We start from the raw sequence: 18,801 nt of genomic DNA on the forward strand, positions 1-18,801 counted from the left end.
TGGCTTAGATTTTGAACTTTTGAATTAGATTGTTTTTGGGCTGACTCTGAAGTTTGAGGTGCTAATGAGTCCACTCTAATTATTAATTTACTCTCATACAAACAAAAAGCTACCGATTTAATGCAGTTCACATTAACACATTTTTAACCATAGATTGATTTGAATTTTGTTTCACTTGGATGTTTTGTTCCCGCACCATAGATGCCACTAAGAGATCACGGGTTGTATAAAAATTACCCCGTGAATTCTTCCAGTGCCATTAACTGTGCCGAGATTACAAGATTGTATATCTGGTTGTTTGATTTCACTTTTTGTTTTATTTACTTACATAATTACTTTCTGGGGTCCCGCTTGAATCTTTATTTAAGATGTAGAGTCCTGAAAATAGAATCAATAAACAAACTCAGGAACATCAACTCTGAAACGTAATCTTTACCTTTCATCGAGCACAACTTCCGTCATTCTGAGAATCTTAATTCTCACAAAGTTTAAGTTCTCCCATAGAGGGAATTAAGGCCTGAACACCTAACATATTCTGTCCCACGTTGGTTAAAACGTAGCCCCGACCAGTTCACCTGCTTGGCCAACTTTTGATAAGGTGGCTTTGATCTATCCCATGATTTAATCAAAAACGCAAATTTATTTTCTTCATTTCGCGGAAGTGGCTTCTGCGCTATAGACTTGAATATGCTTATGTATATTTTCTGGCCCTCTTCAATTCCATTCATTGGGGCATGCGTGGGAAATCCATGTTGCATGTTCCTCGACTCCAACTGCGGTTGGCCGCATAATTTGCTGTGAAAATCATTTTGCGGCTGCGTGTTGCATAAAATTACAATTGAATTTTTTCACTTCTTCTACACAGCATTTTCCTTCTTGTTTGCGGCGGGCAGAGCCAATTAAAAATTATAATGGTAGATAAACTAATTAGGTAGTGAGAGATTAAGAGCATTTCCATGCTCCACTTGGTAATTGGGTGGAGGAGTCAAGCGCAAAAAAATATGAAAGGTGTATAAAATTAATTTTATTTAATATTTCGTATGATGGGAAAGACTTGAACCTTGGATAAAGTCCCAAGCATGGTTAGTACATCTTTTGGAAATTAAATTATTATGATCGGTTTTTATTATCTTAAAGGCTTTTAGGTTTTAGTAAAATAAGGGCTTTGAAAATAATGAAGTTATTTAAAAGTTATTTCGGAAAGCGTAGTTGTTGGATCGTTAACCAATGCTCCCGAGGGCTAGTAACCCCAAATTGACTTGTCGTTGGCCAAGCAAATTGTAACATCCAATTGCTTTGGACATCTGTGACCCCTGGGACCTCTCATTATAGGGGCACTCTCAACTCGGAACTCGGATCGGATCGCTGGGAAAGCGTCGCCAGTCACGAAGAAAGCTCCGATTTCATTGCCCGTCTCGTTTCGTTTCATTTGGCTTGATTTTTTCCCCGTTTTTTTTTTTGTTTTAGGCCAATTTATGCAAATGCCAAATGCTGCTCCACTTGAGGTAATTGCCACTCGTTTTTTTCGGATCTCGAACTTTTTCGTTAGTTTGCTTATCAGGCAACGGTAAATCAGTACGTCAGTGGCATAGACATGCCGCGCATGCGCCGTGAGGCGACAGCCATCAATCAAATCGAGCGGCCCGCAATCAAAATACGAGAAACAAACTGGAGCCGAAACAGTTAAAAATCAACAGCTGCCTGTGTTTCGATTTAATTTTTCCCCCCTTTTTTTTGTGTTTGAGCAATCGCGTGTGTCTCTGAGGCCGATCTCAAACATGATTTTTAACGACAAATTTACGCGCTTAATCTCGACAACAAAATATGCAAATGGGAGCGGGACGAGGAACAAGGAGCGGCCGGAAAATAAAAAAGAAGAGGACGATCTTTTACGATCCAGCATGTTCATTAGCGCCAACACTTGAGTGGCAAACAGCGGCCAACAAAACTCTTTAGTGTTTAAGTGCGTTTCATTAATTGAAATGGCCAATTTGTTGCCAGCGATAAGAGAGGAAGTTGCAGACGCTGTAAAAGAAGCTGTTCATCGCAGATTGCCAAGGCAGTCGCCCAGCCAGATGCTATTGCATTGATATTTCCTCACCAAGTCTGGACCTGAACCTGAGTCCGAGTCTGAGTCCGAGTCCGAGACGCAGTCGATCAAGTTGCCCTAGATGGCCAGCCATCCGGAGGAGTTTGATAGTTCTGCTGGCCGTTCCCGGTGGCGCCAGCAGACTCCATTCATCAGCCAACTGCGACAGCTCGCCATCGAGAGACCTACAACATGCATATTTATGAAATGGCAGCAAGTCGAATGGGTAACACTCTGTAAACTAGGAGTTACTCAAAGTTTAGCCTTCTTTTTGTAATTTATTATTTTTAATTTTGGGATGTTAGTTCTGTATTACCTTCTAAATACATTTATTTATATTATAGGGCATTAATAGGTATTGAATCAAAAAGTGATATATCAAACAGGAGAAAGAAAGGTCTTCAAAATGCTTGTCCAAATAGTTCCAAGTTAAATTAGTTTTCTTGAAAATAAATCACAGTAGTCGAATCAGAGGGTAAACAGAAACAATCCAGCTGAAGTGGGTAATGTGACTCCCGCTTCCGTTACATTACGAATCCCGTCAAGAAATCGTGGTAACCCTCGTCAGAGCGTGTGACCCACATACGGATGCGGACCACAAGTCATGGTCATGGCGACAAAAACCTCTCCCAACGGTAAGTGGTCAACGGAAACCCCAGCCCCTCCCCCTTTCCCCAGCCGCCCCTTTTGGCCGTGGCTCTAACTGTTTATCTAGCGGATTGATTCTGCTCTTCCTCTTCAAGATCTTTGGGTTCTGCTGCCTGTCAGACTCTTTCCTCCCACTTTTCTTTTCTTATAAAGGTATGGATCTGTGAAAAAAAGCACACTCGAAATAAATGTATCTTTGAGATCTCGGCTTGTTCTAATTGTCCAAGATGACAATGCAGATTGGGAGGGTAACGGGAACAGCACGCACACTCCAACCAGAAAGAGACAAACCAACCGAAAGACCGAGCGACCGAGTCCAACTGGAAACCAATTGGCATTTCAATCACGCATCAATCTGGCACGTTTTTATGATGCAGATCACAAGGCGAAGCGAACGGGGCTAAAACAGCAACATCGGCTCGATCATGATCATGTTTCAGACTTTTTTCTTCGCTTGCAGAACGAGGATGACGAACTGCAGTCGCAGGCGGCGGAGCCTGGGCTCCTTTTTGAAAGATGAAATTTTTATTGGTCGGTTAAGTTTTCGTTACATTTCGTGGATTGTTATAAATTTCATTGATAATTGCCATATATTGATGGCATGATTATGTGCATGATTGTCTGATTGTTACTGTTTCGTTTGGTTTGGTTTGGTTTGGTTTCTACGTGCGTGGCATATATGCACTGCAAAAATTTCTCATTTTCTGCGCTGATCTTTCCCCCTCCTCTCGTGCTCTGAAAATTGTTTTCGACGAAAATTGTTGCACGAACCCAAATGCAACGGAGGTGGAGAGATATCAATATGGGGAATACGTAACGAGGATATCTGTATGGTCTTGCTGCAAGCATTCCTACATATATATGCAGGCATGTAAGTTGGTTCTTATTAACCATATATAGGTCAGCAGCCTCCGTTGCATGCCTCTTGATTGAGTTGCAAGAAATGAATTTCATCTGGGTGTAATTCGCATTTTTATGATAAAATTAAGTTGGGTCTTGCAATTGTTTTTGGTCAGCTAGACTTCCATTCGATGTGCCAGCATTTTCCCATTGATTTAACAAATAAATCCTTCATTCACATTTATTTTCCTTTTACTTATGTTTGAGGCAATAAAACTTTGAACATTTCACTTCACCATTTTTGTGTGCCAATCCAAAGTTCCCATGCCTCTCCATTTCTTGTTAATCATTCTGTCTATCTTTCTGTGTCTGTTTGGCTCATAAATTCCGGCAAAAAAACTGCCATAGGGAACAACTGTCAGGGGACAATGTTTGGAAAGTCGAGCTCCACAAAACTGGCCTCCGAAAATGGCTTAATAGTTAAATTTAATGCTTGGCCATAACTAAAAGCTCAGGCTCAAGACAAACTGCCGTTCAATATGCAAATGTGGCCAAAACGGAGAGAGGCAGTAGCCGAATCCACAGCCAAGATCCGATTGGATCCTCTGTTCCTCTTTTTCTTTTTCCCGGGTTTGTTAAACAAGTCTTGTGCTAGTCACAGGTTCTTATCAGCCGCCTGAGCCGGGGCTATCAAAAATAATTGACAACTAAATGGACCATACAAAAGTCAATGAATGGCGTGAAAAAGAGGCATTCAATGAGGCCGAGAAAATTGTCATTTGACAAAATCGTTAGCCCTGATAAGATACCACTCAGCTGGGCTTTATGTGGGTATTTCTTTCTTATTTATTTTTCGTTTTTTGGTTACTCCTCTGAGTGGGTTGCTGTTCTCCCTGATTTGGACATAAGTGCTCGGTGCTCGAGTCGAGTTCGTTGCCTGAGTCTTTTGTTTCGACGCATTTCGTGTGCGCCGGGCCGTGATTCATTGACCAGGCTGAGAGAGAGGCGACTGGCACGACCACCGCAATTACATCCGGTAATTTAATGTAATTTTATATTTCATTTCAATCGCATGCGAGATACGGCGACTAAAAATAAAGGCAAACCTGAATCAACTTGTTCAAGCCGCTGATTTTGAGATTTTGTCAACATTCTCGACTAACGTGATTTCGTAAACCGACACTAGCATTTAAATAATGGCCTAGACGTGCATCACCGGTTGATAAGACTGGATTTCGGCGGTCTGACTAACTAAACAGACCTTCCGAAGGTCGCTTGGTGGCGGCTTCGTTTGATAGCCCATGATTGATTACTCAATTTTCCTGTCAATCTGCCGGCAACTCACAAATTTGTCAACACACTCAAGCTCACATTCCCCCAAAACTCAATCATCTGTGGGATCTTAGGTCTAGGGCTATGATTGATTATGGTTTCGGGGAGGTGGAATGGCCAGACAATGCAAGCAAAAGGCCAAAAAATATTTCATTAATTAGAATTTCGTTTGTGAGACCATTAACCGAGCCGAGATTAATAAGCGGCAATTAACCAAAGGAAAAATTCAAACAATAGTTTGAAAAGGCAATCTCAAAAAGACTCGAAAACTGTTAGAAAGAGGCGTTGCGCAACGGCTTAAAAACGCATTTGGGTATCTTTCTGCTTGGCTTTTTTCTTTTTCTCGGCTTGATTTAATTATGCGCAGAGGTATTTCAGTTTTTCTTTCCAGTTTGATAAATTAGTCGCCTCCGTCAGCTTTGAGATCACCACGGGTCGGGGTCGTGTGCTTTCGGTTTTCTGTCGTGTGGCTAATTAAGTACCAGGCCAGTCCGAGTATCGACTTACCAACTTACCCAAACAGGAAGCGCTCGCCGGTCATCCTTGGCCATTTCCAGTTCTAGGCCCCAACTCGATCCCAATTGATTGACAAGACGAGTCCAAATTGTAACCGAGTCCATGGCATTTGTCTGCAAAGAGGCGAACGGAGAATGGTAATTGACATAAGTATCAATGGATACGAAGCGAGGGTAGCTTAATAAGTGTTGGTGTAAAGAGTGTCTTATAAAACTATAATATTACATTATAGACTTAGAAATTCAAATACAGCTTCTAAATTCTATAAATGGTGGTATGAACGTAATATATTTGGTTAATATAATATAAACTGTTAACTATCTCTTGACTATCTCAATTTCAACTAATATCTTATTAATTTTCGAACTGCCCTCGCATCCTATCCGCTTGCAACATGCAGCTCCTATAACGACAGGAAGCAGGAGCTACAAAAACTTGCCTCTATAAGTTGCGTTACCCCTTTTTGCCCCCAAACCATGAGCGTAGCTTAAATACTTTTAACTGGGGTGGGATCCTGAACTTCCAGCTGGCTGCTTGTTTAACTGGAGCTGTAGTAGAGTTAATTTAATAAGGCTCCCCTTATCGAACCCGCTTCAGGTTGCACTCCGTGTTACTAACTATTATATTATATTTAATAAAGATTTTATATTTTGTTTTAATTTTCAGATATTGTTATCTCGATTATTGGTAAAGTACTGCAAAATTCTTTTCTAGTCTGTAACTGTGGGGTTTTATAGTTAAGTATATTTAAAAAAACATTGCATTTTTTTCTGTTCCGATCTTGTAGGGTGGTGCAATTGACAACTGCTCTGCTACACTTCGCTTGGTTGGCTCACTGGAATGCGGTTTGTTTTCATTTTGCAGCTGCAGAGTTGTGGCAGCCACTTGGCAGTAACGAAATGTCTGGCATTTCGTCCATTTCTGCCAGCTTCCAACTCCCAAGTGGTGGCCAGTAAGTTGGCTGCTTATTAAGTGTCATCTCCATGTCGCCAAAGGCGCCGCAATGCAAATGATAAACTGACAGCCTTATGACAGCATTAAGCAAATTGCCCACCGCTCGCCAGACGATCAGCAGACATCATTTCGCGGAGATGGCGGTTCGCGGAGGAGATGCAGATGCAACGCCAACTGGACTTAACGATTGGCTTAATAAAATGAAATATTAAATGCGATTAAAAACGCGACGACGACGACAACAGCAGCAAACCAGAGCAACATCGTCGAAGGCGACGATGCAATAAATATATTGGAACAGGCCGGGCAGCTACCGGGATACACCGCCGATCCCCCAGATCCCCATATCCCCCAGATCCGCCACATCCCCCCATATCCCCGCCACCAATTGGACATGATAAAAATGTGAAATGCATGCGTTCATTAAATTAATGCGCATGGGGCATGTGGAGCCGGGCAGATAATTAAATGCGTGTTTGTGGCATGGGCGATGGGCGAGAGGTGCCCGTAATGACATTAAATATGTTTAAACATGCATAAATAAAAACAGCTCGATGGGATGAGGAGGGGCCTGACTGGCCGAACAACTTTACTTCCAGCCGGAGCCTGATGTTTTAATCAGGGCGATTCTTAGAGAGCGCCTCGAACCTGACCCAATGGGTGCGCTAAGCTTGTTGCAACAACTGGTTAAATTAATGACGCAACATGAGCCGGGGCACCAGTTCTCTATACACGGGGACCTGCCTCGCCGAGATTTACGACGATTCAAATTGCCGGGCGATAAATTGTAAAGTTAATCGCTTGTCAAAGTTTTCGCGGTCGCATTTATCTTCGACTTCTGGCCAGTAGCAGCTGCATCGATGGCATTAGATAGCAGATAGGAGATAAAGATATGGCCGCGATTTATGTTCTACCCATGGGAGCCGATATTAATGTTTAGGGTTATGGGCATTGCACTTTAATAATTTGTTTTGATTATGGCCACTGGGAAAACAAATAAAATTCAGGAAACAAAGGATTATTAGTGGCAAGTCAGAGCTAAACATATTTATAAGTGGTTATTGACCACATATCTAAGGAACAGAAAGCTTTAAAAGTGAAGGCATTTAGTTTAGGATGCCTAGTTATTATATATATACAACTGTTTGATATATATACAAATTTATTATAATATTATCATGCATACTTAATACGATACAATGCAAGTGTAACTACAAACTGAGAGGTTTCTTACATTTTTGGCTATATTACTTATGAGTTTACAATTTGTTAAGCCATCTGTACCCATTTTTTTCTAGACACCTAGTTTCAACCTACTATTTCTCACTAAAGTCAAACCAATTGACTCATCCAATTGCAATTTATGGGCTGATAAGACAGGCTTGTGCAACTCAGTCCTCAACTCGGGCTGTCTTATCGCAGTCGGAGTAATTACAGTTGTCGACTGCTACCGTTCCTGCTGATGGCCAATATTGTTACCTGTTTCTGTGGGCCCGTTCAATCGAGTCAGCGGAGCGAGACAACAATTGTCCATTTCATGAATTGAAAGCGCCGCAGCTGACTCGAGTTGTTCGCTGTTTGTCCATTGTTTGGATTTCCTTTGGGTGGTTTCCCCTTTTCGGGGGGAGGGGGCAAATTGGTTTGGAAAATGTCATTCAAGTTGCCAGGCAAGTTGACAAATTTGTCAACTGATATGGAAGCGCACCGGCCTCAGCGAACAGCCCCAATTCGAGTGGCTAAGCCAATGTAAACATGTGTAGATTTATGGGTTAAGCCCGGTGATTGTTGTGGCAGCAGCTTTGGTTGAGTCTGCTGTTTTTCTTAAATGTTTTTCGTGTTTGTTGTCTTTCCCTGTTTGCATATGCATGAAAAAGTGGCCCACTTTGGGGGGACATGAAGTGCGTGAGCCACGAAAATTAAAGTAAGCATTTAAGTAAAAATATTGATACCAATGATAAAAGATTTTTGATTTATTATCATCTTTTTAGATACATTTACTATAATCTAAGTGTTTCTTTCCTAATATTTTTCTATCTATTTTGGAAACTAAATGAACTCCCTTTTTAGTTTCTTCAAAACGTTCTCTTGATAGTAACCCCTTCTATTTGTCACGCGTCCATTTGTCTGCCTCGTTATCTTTTCCCCACTTGTGCCCCATGGAAAGCCTCATGTTTATTTGCGGTTTTAGTTTAATTTATATAGCTCTGTTGGCTGCTTGGTCTATGTGGTATATCTTTATCTATGCCACGTCTCAAGTTCAGTTCACACGCTTTCACTGGCCGTAGCGTCAATTTGAATTTTATGCCCCGCAACGCTTTGATAGATAAGGCTAAGGCCCCGAGAAACTGGGGAACCGAGACACCGAGAGACCGAGAAACCCCATGAGGCCGTCACAGCACACATGCATAATTAGCAGGTTCGCCGGCGGGAACTGGAACTCTTGGGCTCAAACTTCGGTGTTAGCTTATCCCAGTATCGGTTATGTACTAGCTATTGGATACTGAATACTGAATACCGAGCACTGGATACCGGGTTATCTGGGGACCGCGTGGCTTCCGTGAAAAGGCTACCCGTTCGATTTGATGGCGGCATGCCCAACAAATTGCCGCTAATGAGGCGCACCGATGTTGCCCCGGTTTAATTAAAACCATAAACAGCATCTCTGGCCTGGCTTACCTTACAGCAAAGGCCGGCACTTTGACTCCGGCGGGGGGCTCTGAATTTCTGTAATTCTGTACTTCATCGCGGTTCCGCTGAAAGGACTCCTGGGAACCGGGCGAACGCGCTCTGGCCTTTGATGATGTTGTTATGGAGTGCCAGGAATTTCACTGTAAAGGAAATGCGTTTTTTGTTTCAATTGGGTGTGTAAAATCGGGTATACAATTGTATTGTGGTTAGATTTCGCTATTGGATAGTAACAGTACACAATGCAATAATCTAAAAAATTTACTTCTCCTTAAATTGAAGCCCCCAACCCAACATGACCAGCGATAAATAAATAAATACCTATCCCACGAAATGCCATATTTATTGGCACTCTATCACTTCGACGCCCAAGTAGTTGCCAAATATTTCCTCGCCAAATCTTATCAAGCACCAATAGCCGGCAACAAATCTGCGTTGCATTTTGCCGCAGGTTCAGATAAATGTCATTCCCAGGCAAAATGCCAACAGCAATCCCAGCATGGGCTTGTCAACAGCTTTTTACTTTTTACTTTTTAGCCATGGCCAACACAGCCAACAATGAGTCGTAAATCAAGGAAAGGTGTTTTTCTCCGGCAGTGCTCAGTGTTCTAGGCGGGCGGCTGGCTCATAAAACATTGAAAATTATGATTTAACGCAAATTTTTGTAATTAATCTTGACAAATAAAGCGGCCTGCGGGCGAGAGCAGTTGCAAAGTCGAGCCTGCCGCAAGTGGCAAGTGGCATCTTCATCTTGTGGATGCCCGGCTCCTTTTGGCCCGGCCATTGGGCATAAATCTTTTCTCCACTTCTAGTCGTCGGTTGGCCTGCACTGAACTGAAGCTTTGAATCTCGGGGATCTTGAAGATCGGGGCTCGCTTGGGCGCATCGTCATCATCATCATCATTATCCTTCATTATGCCGACCGAACCGGTTTCGAGTTGTTTCTTTTTTGAGTTTTGCAAAATATTTCATAATTGTGCCAAGCTATGCAGTTCTTTTTTTCATTTTTGGTTAAAATATGGCCTTTTAAGAGCCGAGAACCAGAGAGGAAGAGATCGAGAGAGTGACCTTTTGGAGACTTCATCTCGAGCGGGAACTCAGCTCAATCTTAATTATATGTTTGCGCTGAGCTCACGACAAGCCCGATGACGACCAGTAGCAATTATTACCTGCAACTCAACACTCATCATTCACACGGGGAGCAACAACAACTGTGCTGCCAGCGAATGATATATGAGCGTATTGCGTATACGCCACCTGGGACAGACTCTACGAGAGACGAAGGCAACTAATTGCAGCAGGGGCAGACATAACCTGAAGCTGTCATTAAATCGGCTGCAACATCATAATCCCACCCCAAATAGCTGCCACTTCCTACTATTCCTAACCACCTTTTATCTCTGATTTTTATTATTTTTTCTCCTAATCAGATCTGTTGGATTTCTGATTTCTGATTTTATGCCTCTTCACGTCGGCTACCATTTTCAGTGAATTTTTTTTCATGATATTTATGATTTGTTTGCTGGCACGATGCGTCAACTTTGGGCGCGAGCTCTGCTCGATTTTCGTTTTTTTTTCGGCTCGCTCCTTTTTTTTTTGGCCAGCACTTTTCTTGTTTTGTCAGCAAAGTAAATAAATGAAATAAAAAACGTGACTGTTACGAAAAAGTCGTGTATGTGATTTTTGTTGTGTCTGTTATATCGTTTATTTTAGTTTTTTTTGTGCCCGCTGCCTTTCTGGTTTCAAGTAGTTGACAGTGAGAGAGCAACCACATTGTATAGTCATTCGAACAATGCGCACAATTTTCAATGCGTTGGCAAAGCAGCTTGGCACGGTTAGGGCCATTGTCTGACTGGCTCTAATTTTTTCCCTACCCCATCTAGGCGATTTTCGTTTTTTGTTCAACTTTTCTGTATCTGTTTTGAGCCGTATGTCGTGTCGGATTTGTTGAAACTTTTATTAATTACCAAGGCACACACAAAAAGTCATCCCGCATTTGGCCACTCTGATCTTCATTAGCGACTCAACAAAGCTGATGAGCAGCTTACGGCCTACAGAGCGCCTTGAGGTGAGGAAATATAAATAGTATAGCATATAGTAAAGCCGAAAACAAAGACAACTCTGATTCCTCGGCGTTACGTGTTGGCTGGCACGATCTTCACAAGTTAATCGAAACGGAACTTGCCACTCACTAGCGCGTTCTAGTCGTATCGATTCTTTATACCATTCTCGTAAAACGTTTCAGCGCATTGATGGCTTTCATAGTTTAAGCCACTTTTATCTTCGAGATCTGCCATTCTCTGGCCCTCTCCTCCGGCACAATATAGCACAATAGTTCGATCTGTGGGCCAGCTTGGAACATTCTCTTTTCGCATTTCAAAAGCTTTGTGTTAGCGCCTGGTTTAAACTACTTCCCCATCTGATCTTTGCCCTTCGATCTGGCTTTGCCTTTAAATATTGTATCTTTAAGTTTTTAAAGGGTTCTTGAATTTTGACCTGACCTGATTATATTATTTTTAGTCTCAGTTTTAAGTTGCTGTAATATTAAAGTAATTATTTTTGGGAAATAGCTTTTTTATTTTACAATGTGGCTGTTCTAACCAGTTAGTCCCCACATTTTAAGATAACATCATGTACCTTTCTCATGTTATATTACACAACCTTTTCCTTTAAAACTTTTATACTCAGTATTTAGATTTGTTATTGCTTCAAGATCCTTCCCATATAGGGTCGCCCTTCCCTACCATTAGTAGCCGATTTCTCTGCAACTCTATCCGCAACATACCATTTCACCTCCGAAGAGGGGCAATCATGGGGCTGAGGATCGGCTTCTGCTGGCGCGGATCACTGACTCCCAAGACCACTGGACCAGTCCATGGCTGGTTACTCCTCCACGGCCGATCGCAATGACTGGGTTCGGTGTTTCGGCCCCTCGAAATTTCAGGCCGCCCATGTCCATATTTAGACAGCGCACAACCCAGCGATCTCGACCAGCCTGGATTGTGCGGTTTTCGGTTTTCGGATCTCTTGCGTGGGTGCAGCCGGCCCAGAGATCGCAGCCCGTGCTCCTCGCAAAAATCAGAAAAAAGAGCGAGGAGAAAACACAGCCATTTATATTCGCTGGCTTTTAAGGCAGGGCCTTTAAGCCAGGCCGACCGGCCAGATCGATCTCTGGCTGAACCTGTACCTGTGCCTGGGCCCCTCTTCACTAGTCGGTTCGATAGTTAATCAATTAACTAACATAATTTCGTGCAAAACTAATTAACTACCTCTGTTGCGGACAAATGTTTGCTGTCAAGAGCGTTTAGTGTCATTCATTTTGCGGCCAAGCGGCGCCCACTTGCCGAGAAACTCGTTTCCACCTCTTATAGCAGACATCCATCGATAGATGTTCAATGGGCTGCTGCCACTAAGCCCGGATTTTAATTTGTTTGAATTTAATAAGTTTTCGTGTACGGGGCGGGCAGCCCCAGCTGTGTACACTGCACTCCGAACAGAGGAGAAACTTCCGCTTTTAGGCAGAAATCAAAAATCAATACATAATTCTTTTGACATGCCAATCGCACATTTGTGGCATGCAACCAGCAACAACAACATGTTCGCCCCGACTCATTGAGATAAAAATGCAATGTGCCGAGATCCAGGAATCCGGGGAGGCTGGCAACAAAACGACGACAAGGCAGGCAACACACTGCAGTCGGAGCAAATGTTGCAACCGTTCAAGCTGCACCTTCCACACAGGTAACTAAGAAAATTCAAAAAACAACAGAAAAAATAAAAAAGAAAAGGAAAAAACTGACATCCCAACTTTGAGCCGGGCCAAGGAAAAAGTGAAATCTGCTAGAATTGATCTTGTGGGGAGTCGAAGTCATCGTCGTCGGCTGTGGTTGCTGTATCGCTCGATTCGAATGGGCACCCAAAAAACTGGTTTACACATCTGGCGAGGAAGTGAGCCCAACGGCTGGAGCAGCTTAGCCAGGAACAGTGTCCCGGGGAAACCCATAAAACCACTGGGGTACAAGCTAACAACCTGGGATTATTAAAAAATCCATTTCCAACACCATTAAACCTCATTTTATGAATACGATTCGGAGGCATATTGACTTATATATGATACTCGGCTCTGGCTTAGTAAATACAGAAAAGCTGCAATTTATTAGATAGTAAATAAGAAACCTAAATGTTTTAATGAATTTTGGAAAAAATGAGTTTTTTCTCTTAAGTTAAGTACATATGCTTTCGCCTTGCAAGGTAAAGTTAGATTCAGTAATATGCAATATTTTAGAACTTCAAAAAATGTATAAAAAATTCTTAGTATTAGGTTGAAAAATGCCGTAAAACCGCAAAAGATGTAAGTTTTTCTTCAAATGTTGTTTTTTTTTGAAGAGCTTATATATTGGGTTGTACAATTTTGGACCCATCTCAATCCGATTTCAGTTTATTTCAGACCACTGTGCCCTGGGCTTGCAGTTCTGACCGAGGTCTCAGTTGCAGACTCTCAGCCAGAGCCTTTCATTCGCTGTCAGCATCAATTGAGCCAGCTCCACACCGCAAAGCTCCCCAGATCTGCTCTCCTCTGGCGAACCATTCAGGCCCAAGATATATGAGCCAGAGCTATGTTGTGACTGCTGCCCGCTGTGCACCTGTGCCCAGAGATGTGGACGCGGACGTGGACGAGGATGAAGATGAGCCCAGCTGAAGGTGAGGCCGAAGCCAAGGAGATGAGCAGGCGAAATGGACTTTTAAATGTTGCCATTTGTTGCGTGAAAACGCAACCGGTAGCCAAAAAACGTTCAGCATTGCGATTCCTTGGGTTGAGGAGGGTTCGGGTTCCGGTTCGGGTTTGGTTTTGGGTTTGGGCCTGGGTCTGGGCCTGGGCTCCTTCAGCTATTAGGAAACATTTTCTGCTCCCCATCCTCGTCGCATGCCCAGCGGCGATCATTAACGCCAACGGTTTCTGCGGCGCTTTGAACAACATTTTACAACTTCGCCCGAAAAGAGCAGCGAGTAGGAACATTGGCAACCGCAGCAGCAGCAGCAGCAGCAACTTGTACAAAAAGGTCAGCTACCGTCAGCCCAGGCAAACACATACGATATATAAAAATAATACAGAAAAATAACATAAAATAAGACGGGGACAGCCGGAGAGATTGTCTGAGCCGGGGCCATTCCAGGAAACCCAACAACTTTTTTAGAAGTGCCCAACAAAACAGAAAACAGAACAACAAGTGACAAGCCACTTGAATGGGAACCTTTGGCCAGTCAGCCTAATAAAAATGTTGTAGCTGCTGTGTCGGGTTGGGAACTCTCTTATAAGTTCTTTATATGGACGGGGAGCGATTTAAGCGGAAGCAGGGCCACTATTCTGGTTTTGTTCACTTCCCCAAAAATCTCTGACAGGCGATTAGCTTGAAAATAATGATGTAAGCGAATCAAAGCTCGAATCTTTCATTTGTCAACTGTGAAATAGAATGTATCATAGATACTAGAAGGTATCCAGAAGTAATGAAAAAATATTCCAATGTCACATTTCACAAGGAACTTTCATTCTTATCACCTCGACAGTTTCAAGTGGAATCCATGTCAGCTATTCATTTTAGCCTTTTACCCGCTGCACTTATAAGTAGAATCTATGTCGGATTTGTGTGCTGAAGACTCTGGCTAAGCGCTATTCAGGTGCTCAAGTTACCTGTTGATGTTGCTGCCGTAAATGCTGCTGCTGCTGCTGCTGCTGCTGCCTGACCCGCTGGCAATTATCGCCGGCTGACAGGTGGCAAATTCTCACGGACCCCGGGACGTGAACCCTGAGAGCCTCTCACTACCAACTTGACTGCAATTAGACATGCGCAACTGCTGTTGCCGGGCCAAGAAGAGCACTCAGGGGTCAACAGACCTCCGGCAAACTGTCGGCCCTGACTGCCCTGATGGATTGCCAGGGACTCGAGAAAGATTCGAAAGAGTCGGCCGCAAGACCCAGAGCCCGGGTCTGAGACCTGTAGACTGAGACTCTCTTCTCTCTGGTGGTTTGGCACATCACACAAATCACGCACTTTTTATTTGCCCGAGCGGATGAGGCGGCCTTTTAAGGCTGCATCATGAGTTTGCAAATTGTTGCCGCTGCTGCCGGTTTGACTCGGTTTCCTGCTGCAACTTTATGGCAATGGGTATTGGGCACGTCGCTGGCAGTGGTTCTTATTTTAGCAGTGGTAGGTAGTAGGCAGTACGTACTGGTACTGGTCGTGGCGATAGCTCTGGGTCATTTTCCGAGAGGATGCAGTCAAGGCAAATGCAACATGAAACCTCTGAGCACAAGGAGCATAAGGTGTCCCAGCGACAGCCACTGCCAAGTTGAGAGGGTAAGTGATCGACTTGACGGTGCTCTAACAGGAGTGTATAAAGGTATATAAAGAAAGCAAATCTAATTGAAAGAACCCTAAGGATAAGGAACTCATTTTATAAGATGTATCTTGCTTTTACAGAAATATGAACCAAATATTCACTAGCAATAAAGCATACTAGAAAGGTTTACAGAAGATATAAGCCATTTCTAGTGATTTGAAATCTTCTGGAACTAGACCATTCACAACTGAAGAAAAGTAATATAAGAAATGAAATAATTCATATGTAAATAATTTGATTTCATTGTTATACCTTCCTCAACATATATTATGTACGGATATCTGTATTATTTTTTACGGGATGTTTAATCAGTCATTCCTGATATTACAAGCCCAATTGGACTAGCAGTATCTACCGAAATACTTCCAAGAAGTGAGAAATAAATTTACTCATATTCAGAGGAACAATTAGCCTTTCAGTATAGCCGATGTACCCAGGCATTATCTACCCTCACCGAAACCAGTTACTGCTCACTGCTTACTGCTCCTGTGGCATGCTGTAATTGATATTGCAACTGTGTGTGTTGAGCGGGACAGATGGAGCCAGTGCGAGCGGGATGGCAGACGGGGAGAATCGTGGGTTCTTTCGCTGGCAATTCTTCCAGCACTCGTCTTCGACTTCGATCCGGCCGAGACTCGACTCACACGTGTTGCTAATGAGACATAACTCAGGCATCAAGATCGGCTTTAGCTCGACGATGCGGCGATGCGACGCTGCTCGGTGGCTCTGATAACCTAATAAAGTCATAGCAATTAAAGCTCTCGGAAATATACAATATACACACTCCCGCCTGTACAACTTGTTTGGCAATATCTCTGGCCCGAAAGCCGCTCGCCGACACTCGAAATATTATAAAACAAAATATAAAAGTTGCCCAAAATGATGTCACTCGATGGCCCAAACTCGAACTCGCAATTATAGCCAACACTCTGAGCACTGAGCTCACTGAGGTTGCCTTTTATTATATCATTTTTGTTGGTTATAAACATTTTCGTTCCTTTTTCTTTTTTTCCGAGAGTGCTTTTGTAATATATTTTTGTAGGCCGCTTTGCCTTTTGTGAGCGTGTCGCTGTGTGTGTGGGATCTCGACTTCTTTTGGGGGTTTTGAAAAATCATTATTTTAATCGTTTATTGACTTGTTTAAAGCGCCGCTAAATGTTTTCCAAGCCATTCGAATGCTATGCTACAAATTATGTGAAATGATTGAGCACAAAACGGAGGGATTTTTTCCCCGTCCATTTCTATTTTTCGGTTCTTTGACAGCTCGAATTATGGCTACAAAATTATTAGCAGTTTGTTGGGCTGGGTTGTTAGGTTCGTAAAGAAATTGAGTCTCTGTAAATGGAGTTAGAGAGCTTAGCACTGTCTTAACCAGATGGTTTTTTCGGTTGACTATGGTATCTTTCTGTTTAGACTGCTAGAAGTAGCTAAGAAATCTTAGTTACAAGAAAAAAAAAACGAAGTCCCTTTATTCCTTTCCTCTAAATCAAACCCTTGTAAAGTTCTTATCCAAGAGTACTGTACAGTTTCTGTAAGCCACAGAAACCCATGCCTCCATCTCTCGTACAAAACCCATCTATTGCCAAGGTGAACTTTCGAAACCATTCATCCAGAGCAGGCCAATGAATGGAATCGACTGTGGCCAGATCAATTAGTTTTCAATTTTTCTCAGCAGACAATCGTTTTCAATAGATTTTCTTCGCTCGAACCAGAGGTCCATTAGGTTTTCCAGCCTGGGGCTGCTCCGCTCTGTGGCGGTGATTAATGATGATGCACCCAATAATCATAAAAACAAAACCACAGAAAAAACAACACCTAGATATATAAAAATTTTGTTAATTTTGAACTCACCTGCCCTTTTACAGGCCAAGGACATGGCGGCAGCCTCGTCTGGTTTTGTGGCGTTTTTTCAGAGTTTTTTGTCGAACATTTGTTGATGTAGTTTTACGATCATGGCTTTGGGGTCTCGGTGTATATGGCCTATATGGTGCATACGGGCATATCTACTCGCATACACGCGCTTCTATTAGACCTTTTGACTGTTGGCCACGCTAATTTGTGTCTAGTCCCCTCTCCTTTTATCTCTCATTCCGTCTCTGTCCGTTCAACTTTAGCTTTTCAGCTTTTTTTGTTTGGTTGAAATTTGCAAGTGCTTACTAATAGAACGTTTTGAGTTGTGTTAATGAATTCGAGAGTTTTATTGACACTTTGCCGCTGACTCGTTTTTGTTTTACTTGGGTTATTGTCTTTACTGTTTTTCGCCAGCTTTTTAGCCGTTGGTTTATGTGTGTGAGTTTAGGTTAATAGAGTTAACGCCACGTTAGTGCTTTTGTTGGCTCCGTAGTATTATCAGTTTATCTAACACTTCTGTTGATAATGGTGCTGTTTTCCAGAGTGGTTCGGTGTGTGCGCGTCGCTGGCTGACGGTGCACTGATCGGATCGCCACAAACGTGGCCAACACGACAGGTAAGCAAGTGAGTAAGTAAGTGAGAAGGTAGTGCCTCTGCCAGGGGCCCTCTCTATAAAAAGTGACTGGCACCGCGCTTTAACTGTTTTCAACTGAGTTTCTTAGCTCGTTCGCCTCTGCGTTCCACTTTGCGACTTGCCAGCTATCGACTATGGCACGGGGTTTTTGTAACCTCGCGGCGGTACGAACTCTCCAAAACTCCGGCCAGCCAGCTGTCTCGCTCCCACCCAGGCGAACCAGCGGACCGTATTAGCACAGGTGTAATTACCTGCTGTGGCGATATACGTCTATCTCGCTCGTGCTCTCTCCGAAGCGCGTTCTCTTTACCCGTCTTTCTTCTCGCTTGCACGGGTCTAAGAGAGCCGCGCTCTTCGATCCCAATGATCATTGTACCTGTGAGTCACCTGGAATCAAGTCGTTCTTGGGTCGACTCTTCCGATGTAGTATCTCATCGAACCCAGCATTGCGCACAGGAAAGGCATCCTATTATGCTATTACAATGGCTCATACTTGCATCATTAACTTAACGTTTCTATGATTTAAATTTAATTGCTCAGATCGTGAATATTACAGCTTTAAAATATTAAAATGCCAGGAATTTCTCTCATTTTACTCTTAGGGTATTTTGAACACTGAAAATATTGATAAACGGCTTGAAGCGTTCTTTAGAACAGTTAAACATTAATGGGTACTTTCACATTTAAAACAAAATGTTTTTATATAAAAACGAATAAATTCTTATATCAGACTACAACTATTTTTTTGTTGTTCAACCAGTATCTTAAGATTATTTCTTGTTTACTTTATATTGCTAATAACGTACTTCTGTTGTTAGGACTTCATTACATTTATGCCAAGAAAAAAGACGAT

General features: G+C 42.7%; 1 long non-coding RNA gene across 1 annotated transcript; it reads right to left on the reverse strand.

Moving 5' to 3' along the window:
* Positions 1 to 2,767: 2,767 nt before the first annotated feature.
* Positions 2,768 to 18,073, reverse strand: LOC118879772 (uncharacterized). Its single transcript, XR_005016114.3, has 3 exons — positions 17,315 to 18,073; positions 9,056 to 9,207; positions 2,768 to 5,538 (listed from the first exon to the last, which is right to left on the reverse strand). It is a non-coding gene; the product is annotated as an uncharacterized lncRNA (long non-coding RNA).
* Positions 18,074 to 18,801: the final 728 nt, after the last annotated feature.

The sequence above is a fragment of the Drosophila suzukii genome, chromosome 2L, assembly GCF_043229965.1.
Source record: "Drosophila suzukii chromosome 2L, CBGP_Dsuzu_IsoJpt1.0, whole genome shotgun sequence".
Taxonomy (NCBI): Eukaryota; Metazoa; Arthropoda; class Insecta; order Diptera; family Drosophilidae; genus Drosophila; species Drosophila suzukii.